Source organism: Triticum dicoccoides, chromosome 4B (genome assembly GCF_002162155.2).
Source record: "Triticum dicoccoides isolate Atlit2015 ecotype Zavitan chromosome 4B, WEW_v2.0, whole genome shotgun sequence".
NCBI classification, from domain to species: domain Eukaryota; kingdom Viridiplantae; phylum Streptophyta; class Magnoliopsida; order Poales; family Poaceae; genus Triticum; species Triticum dicoccoides.
This window is the reverse complement of record NC_041387.1, coordinates 116,350,069-116,357,568: the sequence shown is the minus strand read 5'-3', so window position 1 is coordinate 116,357,568 and position 7,500 is coordinate 116,350,069.

The following is a 7,500-nucleotide window of genomic DNA, read 5'->3' as shown; positions in this document are numbered from 1 at the left end:
GCACCGTCATCACGGTTAATGGCAGGGCCGAACTCCCCTCACTACCAAAGAGTCTACCGCTGCTTTAATAGCAGAAGCAACAAGTGGCACCTCTCAATCGAACCTTGAGTCGACGGCCGAGCCTCCGGACACCACCAAGGGAGCCCGAACTATTGCGCGACAGGACAGCCCGGCTCGTCCGGAGCTTAACTAAACACTTCGGCAAAAGTTAAGACATGCCACATACTGCGGCTCAACTGATTTGTGGCACACAAACATTGCTTGCATTTTCTTTGCAGGTTCACCTTTGCGTAGGCCAGGACTGATGGCGTGGAAACAGTTTGAACGCGTAAGGGAATCTTTAGATATTCCCCTCGATGATCATCCGACCACACTCCGGATCCGCATACAACTTCCTCCCGCCTGGTCCCAGCAGGTTCCGCAGTCATATTTCTTTTTATCACATTACCTGTACTCATATGCATAAACGTATTATTAAAATACAACATGTGGATTTATATGATGCTTATCTGCTATTATTTCTTATCGAAACTATTTTGTCAAAAGGCAGCTGCACATCGTGATATGCCTTAATATGCCAAGGGCTCCATTATACCCATAGTATGGCAATAAAGTCCGAACACCTTCACGGCAGTTCGGCACCCCGAACTTATAGCATTATATGCATCAGCTCCGAATCATGTCTTGGGTTAATAGTTGGGTTCGCCCGGCTCCCATGTTTTGGTACCTTACGTTCCGCTATATCGGCTAAGGTAGCACAGGGAGAACTATTGCGATTGTGTCCTGGTTATTCCGGACGAGCACCTCAGTAGAGAAAGCCAAAAACTGACTGTCATGATACGGCAAGAGCTGGTCAGCTGTTCGAGCGGTTGTAAAATCTTTAAGGATTTATTCCGCATAATGCCATAACCAATGCAGCGTGCAATGGATCGGCTTTTCTTCCGATCAGGTGCTTATAGAGCCCCTCACACGGTCTTCCGAACACCAGGGGCTGCGCCTACCTTCTTTTTTCAAACTCCTATGGCTAAGTGAGAGTGATAAAGCCCTATAGTTCGATTGCCTGGTTTGTTGTGCTCAACACCTCCTTCAAGGACCCAAAACTGGGATAAAGAGTGCTCAGGTTTATCCCGAACACTCCCGTACTTCCTACGTGGGGGCAGAAGCCGACGACTGGCCATCTCTCAGGATTAATATATAAAACGGCCACGCAAGAGGAGAAACTTTAAAATAATAGGCAATAAATAATAGAAATGACCTTGTTCAACATTACAAAGGACAACATGACTGTATTCATGGAAATATAATGTCCTTGGTGCATTGCTCCGCCGCAAGGCGGGCTCCTTTCAAGACACTATCATAATATAATTCAGGCTTGCGGTGCTCCTTCCCCTCCAGTGGTCCCTCGGTCATTAGCTTTTCCGCATCCATCTTCCCCCAGTGCACCTTTGCACGGGCGAAGGCCATTTGTGCACCCTCCATACAGACCGGCTGCTTGATGACTTCAAGTCGAGGGCAGGCACTTACAAGTCGCTTCACGAGCCCGAAGTAACTGCTTGGAATCGGCTCGGCGGGCCATAGCCGGATAATTGAATCCTTCATGGCTAGCTCGGCCGCCTTATGTAGTTCGATCAGCTGCTTCAGTTGATCGACAAAAGGCACCGGATAATTCGGTGCCAGATACTGCATCTAGAAGAGCTTATCCACAGTGTTCCTTCCTTCAGCTCGGTAGAATTGGGCGGCCTCAGATATGCTGCGGGGCAGCTCCGCAAACACCCCTGGAGAAATTGGAATTCAAATTATCAACTTGATTTTCTCCTTTCAAATACCTGCTTTGTATAGAAAAAGCCCGACCAGCCGCAATCTTCCTTGCCTCCTGGATTTCCTTCAGGGCACCTTGGGCTTCCCCACGGGCATCACTTGTGGCTTGGCGAGCTTGGGAGAGTTCAGGTTGTTTCCCTGATAAACTCTGCTCCAAGGTCTCGCATTTCTTCACGGCCTCCTGAAGCTCTCGCTCAGCTTCGATAACCCGGGCCTCGTGCTTTTTGCCGAGAGCCTGCTCTGCGGCTGCCTTCTTCTCGGCTTCAGCCTTTTTTCAAACAGCCTTCTTAAGAGCCTCAATCTCGGCCGTTGCCCCTAGAGCACATCATAAAAAAAATTCATCATGCACACTTATTCATTTGTGCTAAGTGAACAAGGTTTATGCATACCTTGGTTATCCTCCAACTGCTTCTTCACTCGGCCAAGTTCTCCTTCGGCCTGTTCCAGACTCTACCTCAGTCCAGACACTTCCATAGTATGGGAGGCGGCAGTCTCTATATACGCCTGCTTGTGAAAAAAGGGAGAGATAGATGTCATCAAGTGAGTCTCCTGTGAACATAAATTTGATCCTCTATCTGATTCTTCCTTTCACCGAATAGTGTATCAGGGGCTACTATCTATACTATGACACTCTTCAAAACCTCATAAAACATACCTCAAAGCCTTTTATAAGGCTGATACAGGATTCATTCAGTCCACTCTCAGCAGACTGAATCTTCTCAAGCACCGCACCCATAACGGTACGATGTTCATCAACGATGGAAGCACTCTTTAGCATCGTCGATAAAGTATCCGACACCTATGACTGGACAGAGGTTGTTGGGGGAGCAGACACCCCCCTCCAGCCGAGAGAGGCCGCCTGCCTGACTCTGGAGCCATAATGGTCTCCGGGACTGCGTCCGGCTGGGGGCCGAATTCAAGATCGCCCCTGCCTCGACGTCCATGGGAGCCTCCTCTCCCATGTGTCCGGCCCCTGAAGTTTGACCTCCTGGCGCCGCCTTTGCGATCTCCCCCCTTGGTCTGGGTCCTTCTGGGATGACACCTCGGTGTCATTCACATGTTCGGGGGTAGGGACCTTCGGGGGTGTCCCGCTCTCCATAGCATCCGAACCCAGCAAATCCTCCGACGAGGAGTGTTCGGTGCGGAACCTCGCCGGACTGCAAAAAAGTATGGCTCATATTAGAATATCATGCCATGATGAGCCGGGACACATAAGCGTGTTCGGATTTTATATACTCACGAGTTTACCAGGGGCTGGGCCCTGGGATCCCACTCCGGGCTACTATCGGTGGCAGTAGTGGACTCCTCTGGAAGAGGAGTTTTTCCCCTCTTAGGCGACTCGGCCTCCAAGGATATGGAGGCAGTCCTTTTCTTTCTTCCCCCCATTAGGGATTCGTCTTCCTCCTCCTCCTCGTCCTCTTCGGAGGAGGAACGGGCATGGGAGTCTTTGGATTTTGTGTCTGAAGCGCCGCGGCGACGGATGCCGCCCCTGGTCTTCTTGGCCTCCTTCTCGTCCTTTTTCTTCCGCGCCTTGTAAGGCGCCGGGACCAGCATCTTCGTCAGAAGCGGGCCGGCCGGTTCTTCTAGCAATGGGGCCAGACAGTTGATCCACCCTGCCTTCTTCATCCAGCCCTAGGAGAATTGTGGATGACACATTAAGCATTTTCCTCGGGATATGCAAATAAAACATGCGAATTACCAACATAACAGTGACTTACCGAACTTGCAGGGCAGGACAGTTGGTACCCGCGGTCCTCGGTGGAGTCCGGCCACGATTTGCCAGACTTAAAAAGCACCTTCCAAATGTCCTTGTGCGAGGAGCCAAAGAGATCCCGTAGGATATGGTGCTTGGCCGGGTCGAATTCCCATAAATTGCAAGCCCGGTGTTGACAAGGAAGAATTCGGCGAACTAACATCACCTGGACTACATTGACAAGTTTGATGTTCTTGTCTTCCATATCCTTGAGACGCGTCTGGAGCACTGACAATTCGTCGGACGAAGACTAGTTCAAGCCCTTCTTGGGCCAGGACGTAAGCCGCAGGGGGGCTCCAGATCAGAATTCAGGAGCAGCGGGCCATTCCTTGCCGCGCGGCTCTGTGATGTAAAACCACAGCTGCTGCCACTCCTTGACGGAATCATTGAAAGCACCTGTCGGCCATGTGACATTGGGCATCTTGCTCACCATGGCGCCTCCGCACTCAGCGTGCTCGCCGCTCACTACCTTGGGCTTCACATTGAAAACCATCAGCCATAAGCCGAAGTGTGGCGAGATGCAGAGAAAGGCCTCGCACACAATGATGAATGTCGAGATGTTGAGGAAGGAATTGGGGGATAGATCATGAAAATCGATCCCGTAATAATACATGATGTCGCGAACGAATGGGTGGAGGGGAAACCCTAGCCCGCAGACAAAATGAGGGAGGAATACAACCCTCTCATGGGGTTCCGGAGTAGGGACGATCTATCCCGCCGTCGGAAGATGGTGGCCGATTTTCTTGGCCAGATACCCGGCCTCCCGAAGTTTTTTGATATCCTTCTCCCAGACGGTAGAGGCCATCCACTTTCCTCCTGCTCCGAATCCGGACATTTTCGAAAGACCTTTTTTGGACGGAGAAGACAAACGTTTGGGCGATAGGGCTCGAGCGAGGGGGAATGGATGAGCAGAGGAAGGAGAAGGCGTGGGTGAAAAAGGGGAGTCCTTATCCCTTTATAAAGGCAGCAGGGATCCTGCGCCTCCCCACTTGCCTGGTAAACTCGCTTATTCCCCAAGCGCCGTGTTAATGGCGCGGATGGGTTACCCACACCCGTATTGATGAGAATCCCGTGATAAGGGGACACGATTTCTGCTTCAACAAGACGTGCCAGTAAAACCGCCTCGCGATATGTGCAGCGGCTGGTTGAGAAAAATGGTTTGAATAATGACCGGGCCGTGGCGTGATGTCATGCTATAAAAGTTGTTAGCAGATTAGATTTGTGGAATATTGTGCTCTCTACGGTGGTATGTGGAATTTGTTTTGCAGAGCCGGACACGATCCTCGTGTTCAAAATCTTCTATGGAGTATTCGGAGAAGGAACCCGCCATGCAATGCCAAAGACAATCTACGTGCCGGACTCATCGTCATTGAAGCCTGGTTCAAGGGCTACTAAGGGAGTCCTAGATTAAGGGGTCCTCGGACAGCCGGGCTATATACTTTGGCCGGACTATTGGACAATGAAGATACAAGATTGAAGACTTTGTCCCGTGTCCGGATGGGACTCTCCTTTGCGTGGAAGGCAAGCTTGGCAATTCGGATATGTAGATCTCCTTCTCTGTAACCGACTGTGTGTAACCCTAGCCCCCTCCGGTGTCTATATAAACGGAGGGTTTAGTCCATAGGACAACAACAATCATAATCATAGGCTAGCTTCTAGGGTTTAGGCTCTACGATCTCGTGGTAGATCAACTCTTGCAATACCCATATCATCAAGATCAATCAAGCAGGAAGTAGGGTATTACCTCCATCGAGAGGGCCCGAACCTGGGTAAACATTGTGTCCCCTGCTTCCTATTACCATTAGCCTTAGACGCATAGTTCGGGACCCCCTACCCGAGATCCGCCGGTTTTGACACCGACACCCACCAAAACAAAAAAATGAGAGAAAAAGAGAGAAGGGGCAATGTTACTATCCTTTTACCACACCTGTGCTTCAAAATAGCACCATGCTGTTCATACAGAGAGTCTCTTGAGTTATCACTTTCGTATACTAGTGGGAATTTTCATTATAGAACTTGGCTTGTATATTCCGATGATGGGCTTCCTCATATGCCTGAGGTCTTCATGAGCAAGCAAGTTGGATGCACACTCACTTAGTTTCAGTTTGAGCTTTCATACACTTATAGCTCCAGTGCATCCGTTGCATGGCAATCCCTACTCCTCGCATTGACATCAATTGATGGGCACCTCCATAGCCCATTTATTAGCCGCGTCGATGTGAGACTTTCTCCCTTTTTGTTTTCTCCACACAATCTCCACCATCATACTCTATTCCACCTGTAGTGCTATATTCATGGCTTACGCTCATATATTGCATGAGGGTTGAAAAAGCAGAAGCGCGTTAAAAAGTATGAACCAATTGCTCGGCTTCTCATCGGGGTTGTGCATGATAAATACTTTGTGTTAAGAAGACAGAGCATGACAAGATTATATGATTTTGTAGGGATAGCGTTCTTTAGCATTGATATTTTGAAAAGACATGATTGTTTGTTCAGATGCCTGAGTATTGATGTCTTTATGTCAAATTATATACTATTGCTTTGAATCACTTATGTCTTAATATTCATGCCATGATTAGATATATGATCAAGATTATGCTAGGTAGTATTCCACATCAAAAATTATCCTTTTTATCATTTACCTACTCGAGGACGAGAAGGAATTAAGCTTGGGGATGCTGATATGTCTCCTTCATATCTATAATTTTTTATTGTTCCATGCCAATATTCTACAACTTTGACATACTTTTGGCAACTTTTTATACTATTTTTGGGATTAACATATTGATCCAGTGCCTAGTGCCAGTTCTGTTTGTTGCATGTTTTTTGTTTCACAGAAAATCCATATCAAACGGAGTCCAAACAGAATAAAAACTGACGGAGATTTTTTTGGAATATTTATGAATTTTGGAAAGAAGAATCAACGCGAGACAATGCCCGAGGGGGCCACGAGGCAGGGGGCGCGCCCCAGGGGGTCAGGCGCTCCCTGGGCCCTCGTGGCCACCCTCGTGTCCAAATTTCAACCCAATCGGAGTTACGGATCTCCGGGAATATAAGAAACGATGGAAGGCCAGAATCTGGAAGCGCAGAAACAGAGAGAGACAGAGACAAAAATCCAATCTTGGAGGGGCTCTCGCCCCTCCCATGCCATGGAAGCCAAGGACCAGAGGGGAAACCCTTCTCCCATCTAGGGAGAAGGTCAAGGAAGAAGAAGAAGAAGAAGGGGGGCTCTCCCCCTCTCTCCCGGTGGCGCCGGAACGCTGCCGGGGCCATCATCATCTCCTTGATCTACACCAACACCTCCGTCATCTTCACCAACATCTCACCTTCCCCCATCTATCTACAGCGGTCCACTGTCCCGCAACCCGCTGTACCCTCTACTTGAACATGGTGCTTTATGTTTCATATTATTATCCAATGATGTGTTGCCATCCTATGATGTCTAAGTAGATTTTCGTTGTCCTATCGGTAATTGGTGAATTGCTATGATTGGTTTAATTTGCTTGTGGTTATGTTGCTGTCCTTTGGTGCCCATCATATGAGCGCATGCGTGGATAAAACCTAGTGTTAGTTGTATATTGATAGGACTATGTATTGGAGGGCAAGAGTGATATAAGCTTCAACCTAGCATAGAAATTGATGCATACGGGATTGAAGGGGGACCAATATATCTTAATGCTATGGTTGGGTTTTACCTTAATGAACGTTAGTAGTGTGGATGCTTGCTATTCCAATCATAAGTGCATAGAATTCCAAGTCAGGGATGACATGCTAGCAGTGGCCTCTCCCACATAAAACTTGCTATCGGTCTAGTAAAGTAGTCAATTGCTTAGGGACAATTTCGCAACTCCTACCAACACTTTTCCACACTCGCTATACTAACTTTATTGCTTCTTTACTTAAAACAGCCCCTAGTTTTTATTTACGTG